Source organism: Nymphaea colorata, chromosome 8 (assembly GCF_008831285.2).
Source record: "Nymphaea colorata isolate Beijing-Zhang1983 chromosome 8, ASM883128v2, whole genome shotgun sequence".
Taxonomy (NCBI): domain Eukaryota; kingdom Viridiplantae; phylum Streptophyta; class Magnoliopsida; order Nymphaeales; family Nymphaeaceae; genus Nymphaea; species Nymphaea colorata.
In genome coordinates, this window is record NC_045145.1 from 1,778,610 (window position 1) to 1,792,351 (window position 13,742).

Sequence of the window (13,742 nt, forward strand, 5' to 3'; positions counted from 1 at the left end):
TAGTTTAGAATTGCTAACTCCTTTGGTCCTCTTAGTCCACTTGATTCTATCATTTCCACCTGCTGAATAAGGTTCTTTCAACATCTCTTACAACTTGCATAATGATGGATAGACATTCAATGATTTGATGTCCAAGTGTGTTGAGGAAGAAGAGAGATTGAAGAGTGAGAATGTGCATAGTGCACATGTGGCTTCTCATAAAAGTCAACATAAAATTGGACCAAAGAAGAATATCATAAAGAAAAAGGCTAAAAAGTCCGCTACATGAACATCTAACCAATCTACTATCAAGCCTCAAAAAGATGTCTCTTCTATGAAGTGCTTCTTCTGTAAAAAGAAATGACATAAAAAGACAAATTGTGAAAAGTATGTGAACTGTTGGCTAGGAAAGATAATTTATCATTAATTTCTCATGAATGTAACTTGATTAATATTCCAGTTAATAATTGGTGGGTTAATTCGGGTGACATTGTGTATATTGCCGATACCTTACAGGCTTTTATGAACAAAAGGGAGCCAATGGAACATAAGAGAAGTACTTTCTTTGAAAACAAATGCATTCACAGGTCAAGGCCACTGGGACTTGAAGGTGATGCTAGAGAGTGGTTCTGTTTTAAACTTAAGTGGATACATTTTATGTATCATCTTATAATCGAAACCTTGTTTCTATTTTTTGACTAGATAAACTTGGATACTGTTTTAATTTGAAAATTCAAAATTATTTATTTAGAAAGATTCAATCTGGATTGGTTATACATGTTTGACTGATTAACTACGATCCATGAGTCTCTATCTTGTGGCAATATATCAATTGGTAATAAATGTGGCATGTTGAATGAAATTGTATATGTTTTGGCACTATCGCTTAGGACATATTAAGTATAAGCAGAGTAACACATACAAGAAATGTTCTAAAATGAGCAACAACAAAGTAGAAATTATTCATACAGATGTATGCACACCGTTTGCCCTATGTTATATGGGTGAAAGGTATTTTGTCACTTTTATTGACTATTACAGCTAATTTATCACTATCTTTTATTTGAGAAATTGGAAGTCTATTAAGCTTTGAAAGACTTTAAGAATGAGGACGAAAAACAAAATGGAGAAGTAATGCAAGTGTCTGATCAGATAGAGGTAGTGAGTACTATGGATGTTTTACTGTGATGGGGTAACAGGAGGGACCTTTAGCATGTTTTCTCAAGGAAGAAGGCATTGTACCTTAGTGCACTATGTCTGCTAGTGCATATTAGAATGGTACAACTGAAAGAAGAAATGATATGCTTAAAGAAATGGTTCATCATATGTTGAATTATTCACCACTCTTTATTGGGTTGTGGAGTGAGGCTTTTAAGGATAGCTACACACAATTTGAATAATGTACCTGCTAAAGTTGATTCTAAAACTCCTTATAGTTATTGGCAGGCAGAAAGTCTCCACTATTATATATGCACATTTGAAATTATCCAGCAGGAGCCAAATTATATAACGCTCACATAAAGGCTTTTGACCCTATAACAATTAGTAGCTTCTTCATTGGTTATCCAAAATGGTCAAAAGGTTACATATTTTATTGTTCATGTCATTGACAATAAGATTTGTTATTCATCTAGATTATGTGGTACACTTATAGGAGCCCAATGATTTCATTGATGATGATGATCCAATCACCTTTATGGAAACTATTGAGTGTATGCAATCTGCACGTTGTATAGAAGCCATAAAGGAAGAGTTAAACTTACTAAAACTCAAGTGTCGGACCTTGTCGCTCTATCTAAAATAGTCAAACACATATGATGCAAATAGGTATTTAAGACTGAAAAAACTCTAATGACAAAATTGAGAGGTACACGGCAATGATGGTTGCTAAACAGTCAAATGGATGGCATTGACTAGATGGAGAATTGTTCTCCTATTAACCGTATCTGCTTTTTCAGATATTCAAATACTTGGATTCAAACCCAGATTTTAATATGAATGAAAGAAATGTCATATTCAAATCTGAATCCCAAATCAAATTTCAAAATTTGAATCTAATTCGAATTTGATTTTTATATTCATGTCTAAGTCTGAATCCAATTTTGGTCGATTTTCATATTGTGAGAGCACCGAATATAGGATTTTTGTTTGAAACTGAATACGAATTTGAATTCGATTGGATATTTATGTATATCTAAATGTGAATTTGATCAAATATTATTTCTTAAATCTGAACTGATCTGATTTCTGAATTAAATATTAAATTTCTTCTTCTTCTGATCTTTTCGAAACAATTCTGTCAGATATCTGATTCAAGGCCAATATATTCATGGCATCCTTAATTGGAAGCCTCCCACCTCCAACATGTTCACCATTATAAATAGGGGACAAGCCCATTTGGGTGTGTCAAAGTGGATATGGATGTACAACAAGTCAAGCGAACTCAAGCTCAACTCAAACTCAGTGAACCTCGACTCATTTGCTAAAAGAGTCCATTTCCGGCATATAAACAAGTTCAGTTCAAGTTACATGAACTCAATAAATTTTAGGTTTCATATAATCTTTTATATATTTAAAAGCATTACCAATTATTCTTGCTCAAATTTTCTATACCACTCCCAATGCTGAGCACTAGGAGCCTAATCTTCTAAATGCAACAATTGATTACTTATTAGTATGACTACTTTTTCTAACAGATCTTGAAATTAAACGTAATTTTCTTTCATTAGTAATAGGACCACCTTAAAATCTCTTAATATGAACTTGTCAATGTTGCCTATTGAAATTAGTATAGATTACAATCTTAGGGCATGTTGTATCTATGCATCGGCCTCTTAAATTTGTTTATAAATGCATATTAAAAATGTTTTGGTACAATAATAGCAACCTTAGTGTTTGCTAATTGTAAACAGTAATTTTAAATGTAAACATGAAATCTCACAAAGGTAAGTAAATAGCTGCAATAAGACAACGTTGTTGATGATGAAAATGAAAATAAAAGTGACACCTAGGTAGAAAATGAAGGATTTTCTTGATTTGGGTATGGGAATTGTACCATTAATGGGGTAAATCGGCTCTAATTGATCAATATATATATGTATATCACTATGTTGAGCTTTTTCTACATTTTTCTATTTAAAAATTCTCATGAACTAACAATTAATAAAAAGACAAATTAGAAGAGGTACCAACCACAATATGTGGTTCTGTCATCTTGGTATGACCAGCCAACCTGATTATATAGAGTGAGGAATAACTGGTCAATGTGAAAAAACAAATTAGAAGAGGTTACCAACCACAATATCGTTTTGACTGGGATTTCGTCAGGATAAAAGTTTTTTTCTTTTTTCAAGCACACCTTTTACCTTCGCTCGTCAATCCATGCCTGAGCAAGATGATGATGACATACATAAATCACATTTTGAGCACTCAAGCGCATTTTTGGGGCTTGGAGCCTTCCTGAACGGACGTTGAAATAAAAAATTTCATTGAAGCCATCATTCATTCATATATAGTGCATGGTATGTGATATTTTAGGACCAGAGGTGCAATTCCTGTGCCACATAGAGCCTTTGTGCTCCAGAATTACAGAAAAGGGCATAAATGAATAAAAAAAAGTTCGTTGTTACTATCCCCAGGTGGACTCTGTTTCACTAAGGAAGAAGATAACCCCATAGTGCAGAATCTCTTCTTCAGCCAAATCTGCTACTTCTATGTCATCACGTGGGGTCAGTTGATAATGAACTCCTACAGGGTGTAGTACGAGCAACAAAAGAAAAAAGACAAAAAAGAACTGATCCAGGCATTTGCCAGATCAGCAAGAAAATGAGAAAGGGGAAAACTGATCAAAAAGGACTAAAAAAATGATGCGCCGGATTTCGCCTTAGGACACCCTCAGAGGAAGAAATGAAGAAGAAACCTGAGGAAGAGAGAGAAAGAAAAATTAATACCTATTGTTGTTGGGCTTTCACTGCTGCTGCTCAAGCTCTGGTCTGCTCACCGATCGCCACAGATGGCTGGTGACAGTAGATGCTTCCAGCAGCTCAACATAAAATCCTCAAAAATAGAAGGGGACAAACAAGATTCAAGAGAGTGAGGAGAGATAAAATGAGAGAAGGAAATGGAAAAGAAGTCGACAAAGAGCCACTTATACCTGTTTTGGGAAATTTGACGTTGACCTGTTGTTTTGTACACAATTCCAGTGAAGACCCTTTTATTTTTTTCAATTATTAAATGCAGGACCTAATCAGGGAAGACCTTAGTTGCGTAGAGTAAAGTAAAGATGATTTGTTTATAATCCCTTATACATGCAGCTGCGGCTTGCGTTACAGATCCTGCTCCTCCATCAAAAAATTCTTCATAATGTAACAATTGCATTATAGAATGTAGCTGCATGTGTATACATCAATCATACAGATCTATCTCACTTACAAAAAGTTCCGTAGAAGCCGTACATTCGATTTAAAAACAGTTTAACACTTGGTTTTTTTTTTAAATTAAACCGTAAAAAACGTAATGTATATATGTCTTCCCAGCCACTATGTGCAATCTCAATGTATTTAAATCTAAGAATCCACACCAATAATGTTTTCAATGTTTACAAAGACTGCTCCACAAATTAAATGAGAAAAATAAGAGGCAACTCCTTTTGAAACACCAAATGTCCAACTTTTCGTTCTGTTTTTCAAACAAACACTTGATCTTGTCAAAAGGATTAAAGTAATCATCCAAATGATGAAATTATCCCATCAAATTGAAAATATTATCAAGAAAATAGAATTAAAAAGGAAAAACTGCTAATTAATGGCTCCGGTACAAACTCCAAAGTTATCTATACCAAGATTGTGGGGATAAGTTTAATTAGAAAGATGTAACTCACTAATAGCTATATATATGTAAAAGGTATTCTGAACTGACAACCAATATGAGCTATTAAGTTGAACCAAGTTGAAGAGTATGGTCTCAAAAATGTCAATGGCTGATATATATAAAAATGTATCTCTGGGTTTTTGATGTGGCAACATGCAGGATTGATTATGGAATTCTGCCCATAAGGCGAAGATTTTTCTGGAGACATCTCAAAGATAAAAATTAAGGATGTAGAAGATATAGTTATCAGAATCATTCACAAACACCAAAACTGAGGACATTTTTCCTTTCTTAACTAAAATTAATTTTAAGACTGCTACTTGGATAAAAATAAAACAAAAGAATTGGTCAACATGTAAAAGTAGGCCAAAGAATGAGCAAACATGTAAAACTAATCCGAAGGTGGATATTAAAACCACCCAAAAAGCGAATATAAGTTTGTAGATCATTGTATGAAAGCTGGGAACATCCTGAATGGTGACATTGAGTTCCTTTTCTTTTTGTTGGCAATGTTGTGCTTCGATTGAACATGCCATCATTTATTGATATATATGTGCACATTTTGATAGAGGGAAAATGTAATGGTGAAAGCAACAAAATATGTTACTTTCAGGGTTGATTTCATCATTCCAACAATGTCTTTCCTCCTTAAACAAAAATGTGGCTGCATTTTCCCCAAGTGCAATGACTTGTAAGGAATGGATCTCACGAGACATATCTTTGATTCATTGGAATTGGAACTTGCTCGACGAGAGGTGCGCATCCTTATCTATACTGGTGATTTAGTGGCTGGTATATGTGTCCTACAGTGGTGATTTCGTCGCCGCTAAATCCATGTACACCAGTGATGTTTAACATTGCTTCAAGTCTTCACCGCTATAGAACTACAACGGTAGTTTTTGCCACCGTATGTCTTTCTCTAACCAGTATCGGAGACACTGAGAGCCCGCTTCAGCTGCATGCTTATCTTATCGCTCAAGTGTCCCTCCCTCTCTGTTTTATGATTAACACTTGTATCTTTTCTACAAGTTAGCTATGTTTTTGTTTTAATTTAGTTTGCTGTCAACAATATGGTAGAATTTGACTAATGTTGGATTTAACAAAGGTTGTATGTCAAATTAAACCATGTCAAGTTTAATGATTTATTTTACTTCTAACGGTTTGATGAAAAAGTTCTCGCAAGTGTGTTGCCTAAATAAATGAAAGTATTGCTTTTTTTTCATCTGCCATACTTACAAGTTATTAAATATTTCACAAGCTTTGAAGGAAAATAGTTGGTAACAACTAAATTTATTTAGACAGTTTTATCCTTCATTTCTGATTTTGACATGAGATAATAATGCTTTTTTCTTCCTTTTCTTTTCTTTAAATTTTTGACATAATCTTTGTGGGCATTATATGCTAAAAAATATGTGTCACAACTTGTTGCTTTGCTAGTTGTCGCTTCACATAAATGAAATTGGGCAACCTTTAACATTTGACATGCACAAAAAGTGCACGGTAATAATACTGTCTATGACGATAACTCAAATGCAAGCAACCAATCAATGCTAAAATAACATAAGACATTTACCTCGAGTAGAGAATAAAAGACTTGAAGTAATTAGGCCTTTGCCATGGGGCTTCAAATACACTCTAACAAGCCCCATTGCCTCCTACATCTTAAAAAGCAACATATCTAACTAGAGCTGCAACAAAAAGATAGCAACTAATTTATGACTGTGACAAAGAACACCTTGCTCATAGAGAACATGAAACAACAATCGACAATTAGAAATTTTAAAAACTGATACAAATACCTTCAAGTTGTAACTGGTTCAGTAGTTTGTCAAAATCATCAATATCAATAAATGCTGATTTTGTTGTAGACATAGGCTCCCTTCATGTATTTTAGATTCCCTCCATGGACATCAATAAAACTGCCAACAGTCACATGAAGACAAAAAAAAGGTATTTTAAAGACTTACCACAACTACAACATGTTTGACAGTATCTTAACTATTATAAATTGTTTGAATATATTAAGAGGCTACTGAAAGAACAAAAAAAAAAAAGGAACATGTATCTACCAACATTATGTTCATATACAAGTTAAAGTCACACTGCTGTTAAAGTAGATTCTACCAGTCCTTGTTTTTGAAATAGATTAGCAATGAGAATAAAAAGCATAGTCAAGGAGGGACTTCCTTTCCTTTAAGTTCATATACAATTTCCATGCTTTATGGCATATTATCAAGGAAGGTTGAAACAGAAAATACCTTGCCAAAACGAACAACCAATGGTCTTTGATCAACCCAAAACACTGAATTATAGCAATAGTAAGTTTAAGATTTATCCTATCCTAAGAATCCACGTTGAAGTAACATACCAACTTTACAATATTGAGTTAACGTTCTATACATGTGTTTCTATGTGTCCGTGATCGTTTGGCTGAGCTTGGCCATGCATCGGTTTTAGGGATTGATACTGAGCTAAATGAGTATAACAATTCCAATCTAGTCAAGCAACTAATGTAAGAAGTGAAGACAGAGGTTGTCTAAACGAAAATAACATTTTTTCTCCAAAATAAGAGATAATAAGCTTAATGTATGAACATAGTGTCCATGCTCTCATGTGATATACTTTTTGAGTATACTAGAAACATGAAGTGTAAATCCAAGAATAGTATTGAAAAGCAATAAAACTACTCATGAGCACTACAATGAAACTGAAAAGAGAAATGAACCTCATCAGAAATTACACATTGAAGCCATGGTTCTGATGTTGTTAGATCAATTAGCAGTTTGTCATCATTTAATGTCAAAAGTTCCAAACCATGAGCTTCATAACAAAAAGCTGGTCATTACAGTGACCATGAATGCTATTACTTCATATTGTTAGAGATTCATAAGCTCACATTCAAGTCCGCAAAAATAGATACTCCAGACAACATTGAGAAATAGATAGAATGCAAAATATAGATGAAGTTGGAAAATCCCTTGTTGCTCGTCAACCTAGCAAATAGACACTCAATAAGAGATGGGTGCTACATAAGCATATTTGTGTGTGTCTCTCTCTGTGTGTGTATACATAGATACATACTTATATCTGTATATATTTTATAATTTTATTCCCTTAGATTCATCAACATAAAGATTGCTGTTGATCTGCTAGTACTTTATGGAAGAAAACATACACAAATTTTACTAAAAGATGAGTAATATTAACAAAAAATTATTAACTGGAAATGTGCTTTTTATTTTCATTAATTGCCATATGTTCAATTTTGCTAATTGAATATCGACATAAAAAAGTTATATACACACATTCCCATGCATATCTCTCTCTCTCTCTCTCTCTCTATATATATATATATATATATATATATATATATATAAATGTTGATTATTGACAACCAAGCATCTGTTCCAAGAGGAACAAATGCACCTGGTTGCAAGAACATTCGAACAAGATGTTTCTGTTCATGCTGCACATGGAATAGGAACCAGACGCAATTATGACAACAGTTCTTATTCTAGAACAATTATGCCAAGGGTAACACCAAAATAAATACCCTCATGGTCACTTTGAGCAAGATAGTCAGAAGACTTAGAACTAAAGTCTTAATAAAATTATATGCATACCCTATATTACATCCCAGAACACAAAAGTCAGATTTCTTTAGGTCCAAAACCTTCTCTCACGCTACAGGGAACAAGCAGAAGGCTTATGCTTTAGCAAGCAGCATAAGCCAAAGAGTTGGCTACTTTACCCATCCCTATTTACTAAAATAACAGGAAACATAGAAAGAAAATGATTGAAACCTTTCAAGCATGAGGACATACAGAGAATCAACATATCATGCATGACCACTTGACTCTATGTAGCTTCGAAGAGATTTTGGCAAGTCAATCTGTATCATGCAGGATCAAACACGTGTGTGTAGTATCTCAATCACACCTGAAGATTGTAGTAACCTTAATCAAAACAGGGCCTAGGTGCTAAAAATAATCGTAGAAAATTATATTCCAATAAAGACTAACGTACTTCTCTTCTAGTGCATTAATCCTTAAAAAGAAATTTAAGATTTTCAGTTTGACGTGACTCAGGTCCCACTGAAAGTGCAAAATATAGTGTTCTGTGTTTGAATGAGAGCGCCAAACGAAGTTTAATTTTTACCATAAATTAAGGATTCAAGTTTAATCTTTAACTTAGATTAGAATTCTTCTGAACTCGTTAAAATGAAAATATAAATATGAAAGGCTGTGGCCAAATTCTGGGCACAGCCTAAATTGATCTTGGTCTTCAGGGAAGGGAAAATTTGAAAATAGAAATGTAGAACAGATACATGCACAGCAAAGAATATTCTCATTAATAGAAGTGGGGATATAGAAGCTACATAATAACTAAAAAGAGTAAAAGCTTGATAATCAGTCTATTGTCTCCTCAGATTCCTTTCTATTGGTGGGGAAAGAGCAAGAAAAAAAAGAGGATGGGGTGTTGGATAACCAATCACTGTAGCCTAAGTGAATTGTATGGAACGGTTAAGCCTTGGTCAATACCCGAATTGAGTGTAACCATTCAGCACCTGTGGCTGTGGACAGGTTCGGTGGTAATGACTGGAGCAAACATGCATGTGTACTATCTCAATCACACCTAAAGATTGCAGTAACCTTAATCAAATGAGAGCCTATGTGCAAAAAATATAATAAAAAAATTATATTCAATAAAGACTGATGTATTTCTCTTCAAGTGCATTAATCCTTAAAAAGAAATTCAAGATTTTCAGTTTGGCATAACTCAGGTCCCACTGAAAGTGCAAGTATAGTGTTCTGCATTTGAATGAGAGCACAGAGCTGAGTTTAATTTTATGATAAAAAGGCATTGGGTAATTCTGGTTGGCATTGTTTGGTAGAAAAAGATCAAATGAAAGGAGAGAGAGGAAGGAGGGAGGGGGCGGAAGCTTCACATTTGAACAAAAAACACACAAAAAAAAACCACAATTGGAACAACTGAAAAGATGAAGGAAACCCTACGTTCCTTCTGTCACATGTGACAATCAAGCAAGTCAACAAAACATCAGAAATCCAGACATTAATCCACAGAATTAATGCTGGAGCTAATGAATATGTTGGCAAAATGTGAGGGTCAAAGTGAAACAAAGACATTAATCCACAAAAGAAAACAACTAACATGCGGCCACCTTAAACAAAAATTTCAAAGAAAAAGCCCATATCCCCGTTAATATGCGGCCAGATTTCTCAAGCTCTTCCTTTGTCTTCTACCAAGAGTTGGTCACCTGTGCATCCCCTAATTCTCATGCTCATCCAATTGAGCCGACTGCAAGCAGATTACATTTCATAGCCAATTTAAGAGTGAGACTGGACAGATTCTAATTAGTTTTTAATATTTCTTGAAATTTTTATTAACCATATATTTTCTCTAATTTTTGACAAATATTTGAAAACCAAACTCCTATTCTATCCGAGCGAACCAGAAATTCGGTGATTGCTGCAAGCAGAGGAGATGAACAACAACATGACAATGGCGAGGTGAGCAACCAGCAAACTGAGCAAGGAGAAATGCCAGAAAACGGGCAACAAAGCAGGTGAATCATGGATTTTTTGTTGAAGCAGAAAAATTTGGGAAGCAATGACAGAGTTGAGGAACTTTTCTTCTTCTTCATTTCTTCTGTCAGTGACAATCGGTCGATTGTGATGGATGCTTGACATCAGTGCATGCTGTAATGGCAAAGGCCACAGGGATGAGCGGAAGGTGGATTTTCACCAGAAAGGGCGAGGGATGGGCTTTATTGTCACAAGTAACACATCTTTTTTACGTTGAGATTTAGGAAAGGATCTACAAACAGATCCTAATGGCTCGATCCTAATTCCAGTTTCCAACATTTGTTGTAGTGAGTACTCACCGGTGGAAGCCATGATGGATCGGGAGTGAGAGAAAGAGAGAGATAATGTAGAGGCAGAGAGAGAGGCGATTTTTTCTAAGACCCTAAAAGGCAAGAAGGAAGTTGATATGGAAGAGCAATCAACACATACGTGGGTAGCATGAGAGAAATCCAACCGACATAATCTGCCTTTTTAAGACATTATGTCCAAACAAGAATCTGAAGCCTCCAATTGATGTTGTTATAGAAAACAAGAACTTTCCAACTGCATATCCAACTAACCTTTCTGGAGTACTAGAAGGCGCTAGTAAAAAGAAAGACGCCACAGCGAGACGAAGAGGAGCAAAGCACAATCATTCCAACCCTCTCTGTTTTGTCATGCATTCAATCTTTTGTTGGTTAAAAGAATGGGGAAATCCTAGATTTACATTAGGCTTCTGCAACTTAACGGGTGGGTTTGAAGGGAGAAAGAGAGAGATAAAAGGTGGAAAAGGTAATCACACAACTGTGGTTCACACAAAATATGCAAATGGCTTGGGTGGGAAAACTCATTCATTGTCCTGACCAAATGTAGAGGTTATTCGCTACGATTCTCATCCTAAAGTATTGGTCGTAGGGCATAAACAAAAATATTGTAGTGACAGTGTGCCAGCATGAATTGTATTTGTACATGCCTGCAGTTGAGACACTATGTCTTGTTTAGATAGTATATCAAAACTGGGTTCTGAAATGCAATAAGATATTCTGTTGTGACCATCATGAAATATACATATGTGACGTTATGCATAGTATCTTAATATGGATGATGGTTAACATACTCAGGCCCACCTCTCCGTTTAACACGTAAATTTGACGATAGAAACTCTTTTTGTAGACAAGATTTTATTTGAATGAATAATAAAATGAATCCTATAGTTTCTTTATTGCGATGTGGTTTGTTTTACTATTTATGACCTCTTTGTAAATGTCTTTTGATCGTAAAACCAGTTCATATAGTATCATTGTTGCATTTAATTTTTCTGAGTGCTTATTTCCTACTTATAAGCATGATATTACTTGTGTCTATCATAAAATAAATCATGTGTTTGTGTTATCGCAAGATTTTTTGTTCTTATCGCATTCTTGTAAACCCAAATTTATTTTAGGATATCATAAAATGCATATTGCATTTGCATTATTAGAATCTATTTTGTCTGACTGCTTATTGCCTTTTATTAAGCACATGTTATCGTAAAACCAATCCATAAAATGATATTATTGCTTTTAATTTTTCTAAGAGTTTATCACATAGTTGTAAACACTATTTTATTTGACCTATGTCTTAAAACAAATCCTTCAATTGTGTAAGCAAATATAATAGGACTCAATTAGAGAGCTCAGAGTGCCTTGTAATACTGCATGCTCACCGACTACAGAGACCTACTTGCTCGCTCCTGAACAACAGAAAAGATTCACTGTTACTACCCTCTGCTAAACTCTATTTCACCAAGGAACCCCATAGCACCGAATCTCTTCTTCGGCCAAATCTGCTATTCTTTGTCATCAGGTGGGGTCAGTTGATAATGAGCCCCAGCCCCTGCAGTGTGCAGCATGAGCAACCAAAGAAAAAAAAAATTGGGCATATTCTACATCAGTAAAAAAACGAGAAAGGAGAAAACAGTTTAAAAAAAAGAACAAAAAATGAGGGGCCTGATTTCGCCATAGAACACCTACGTCACCTGGGTGCGGCAACCATGATTTATTAATATATTAATAATAATAATAAATACCCTCGCTGCACAGCCGCACCGCAATTTTTTGAGATGTATCGCACCGGCACCAGCAGCCGCACCCGTACCCCACGCACCAGTGACATAGCAGAACACCCTCAAGGAAAGAAATGTAGAAGAAACTTGAGGGGGTGAGAGAAAGAAAAATTAATACTTGTTGTTGTTGGGTTTTACTGCCGCTGCTCAAGCTCCGGTGTGCTCACCGATCGCCATAGATGGCTGGGGACTTTTTGTTGCTCAACATAAAGCCCTTACAAATAGAAGGTGACGAACAAGATTCAAGAGAGTGAGGAGAGATAAAATGGGAGAAGGAAACAGAAAAGAAGTCGACAAAAAGCCACTTATACTTGTCCTGGGAAATTTGATGTTGACCCATTGTTTTGTACACAATTCTAGTGAAGACCCTTTTATTTTTTCAATTATTATCCTAGAACCTTTTGGGTTTCAGTAGGGGTCTGGTTGACTCACACTTTGTAAAAAAATAATTTCACGACCCAACCAAGAAAGATTTTAGTTGTGCAGAGTAAGGTAAAGATGATGTTCAGAATCTCTTATACATGCAGCTGTCGCTGCATTACAAATCGTGCTCCTTCATGATAAAATTCTTTGTAACGTAACAATTGCATTATAGATTGTAGTTGCATGTGTATACATCAATATTGATGATCTATCTCACTACACAAAGTCCCCGTACATTGGATTTAAAAACCGTTTAACACATATTTTTTTTTAATTGAACTGTAAAAAAGTAACATATATATGTTTTCCCAATCACTACGAGTGGCATCAATGTATTTAAATCTAAAAATCCAAACCAACAATGTTTTCAATGTTAAGAGACACTGCTCCACAAATTAAATGAGAAAAATAAGAGATAACTCCTTTTGAGAAACACCAAATGTCCACCCACCTTTTCCTTCTGTTTTTCAAATAGATGCTTGATCTCGTCAAAAGTATTGAAGTAATCACCCAAATGACAAAATTATCCCTTCAGGTGAGTAGGATCTTACCCACCGCCTGAAAGAAGGCCAAAGCACTAAAAAATATTAGTCACCCAAATGATGAAATTATCCCTTCAAATTGAAAATATAATCAAGAAAATAAAACTAAAAAGGAAAAATTGCTAATTAATGGCTTCCGTACAAACTCCAAATTATATAGATCAAGATTGTGGGGATGAGTTTAAGTAGAAAGATGTAACTCACTAACAGCTATATATATGTAACAGGTATTCTGGATCT

General features: G+C 34.9%; 1 long non-coding RNA gene across 1 annotated transcript; it reads right to left on the minus strand.

Annotated features, from left to right (window-relative positions):
• Positions 1 to 6,421: 6,421 nt before the first annotated feature.
• LOC126410340 (uncharacterized) lies at positions 6,422 to 13,538 on the minus strand. Its single transcript, XR_007574158.1, has 3 exons — positions 13,412 to 13,538; positions 6,648 to 6,767; positions 6,422 to 6,536 (listed from the first exon to the last, which is right to left on the minus strand). It is a non-coding gene; the product is annotated as an uncharacterized LOC126410340 (long non-coding RNA).
• Positions 13,539 to 13,742: the final 204 nt, after the last annotated feature.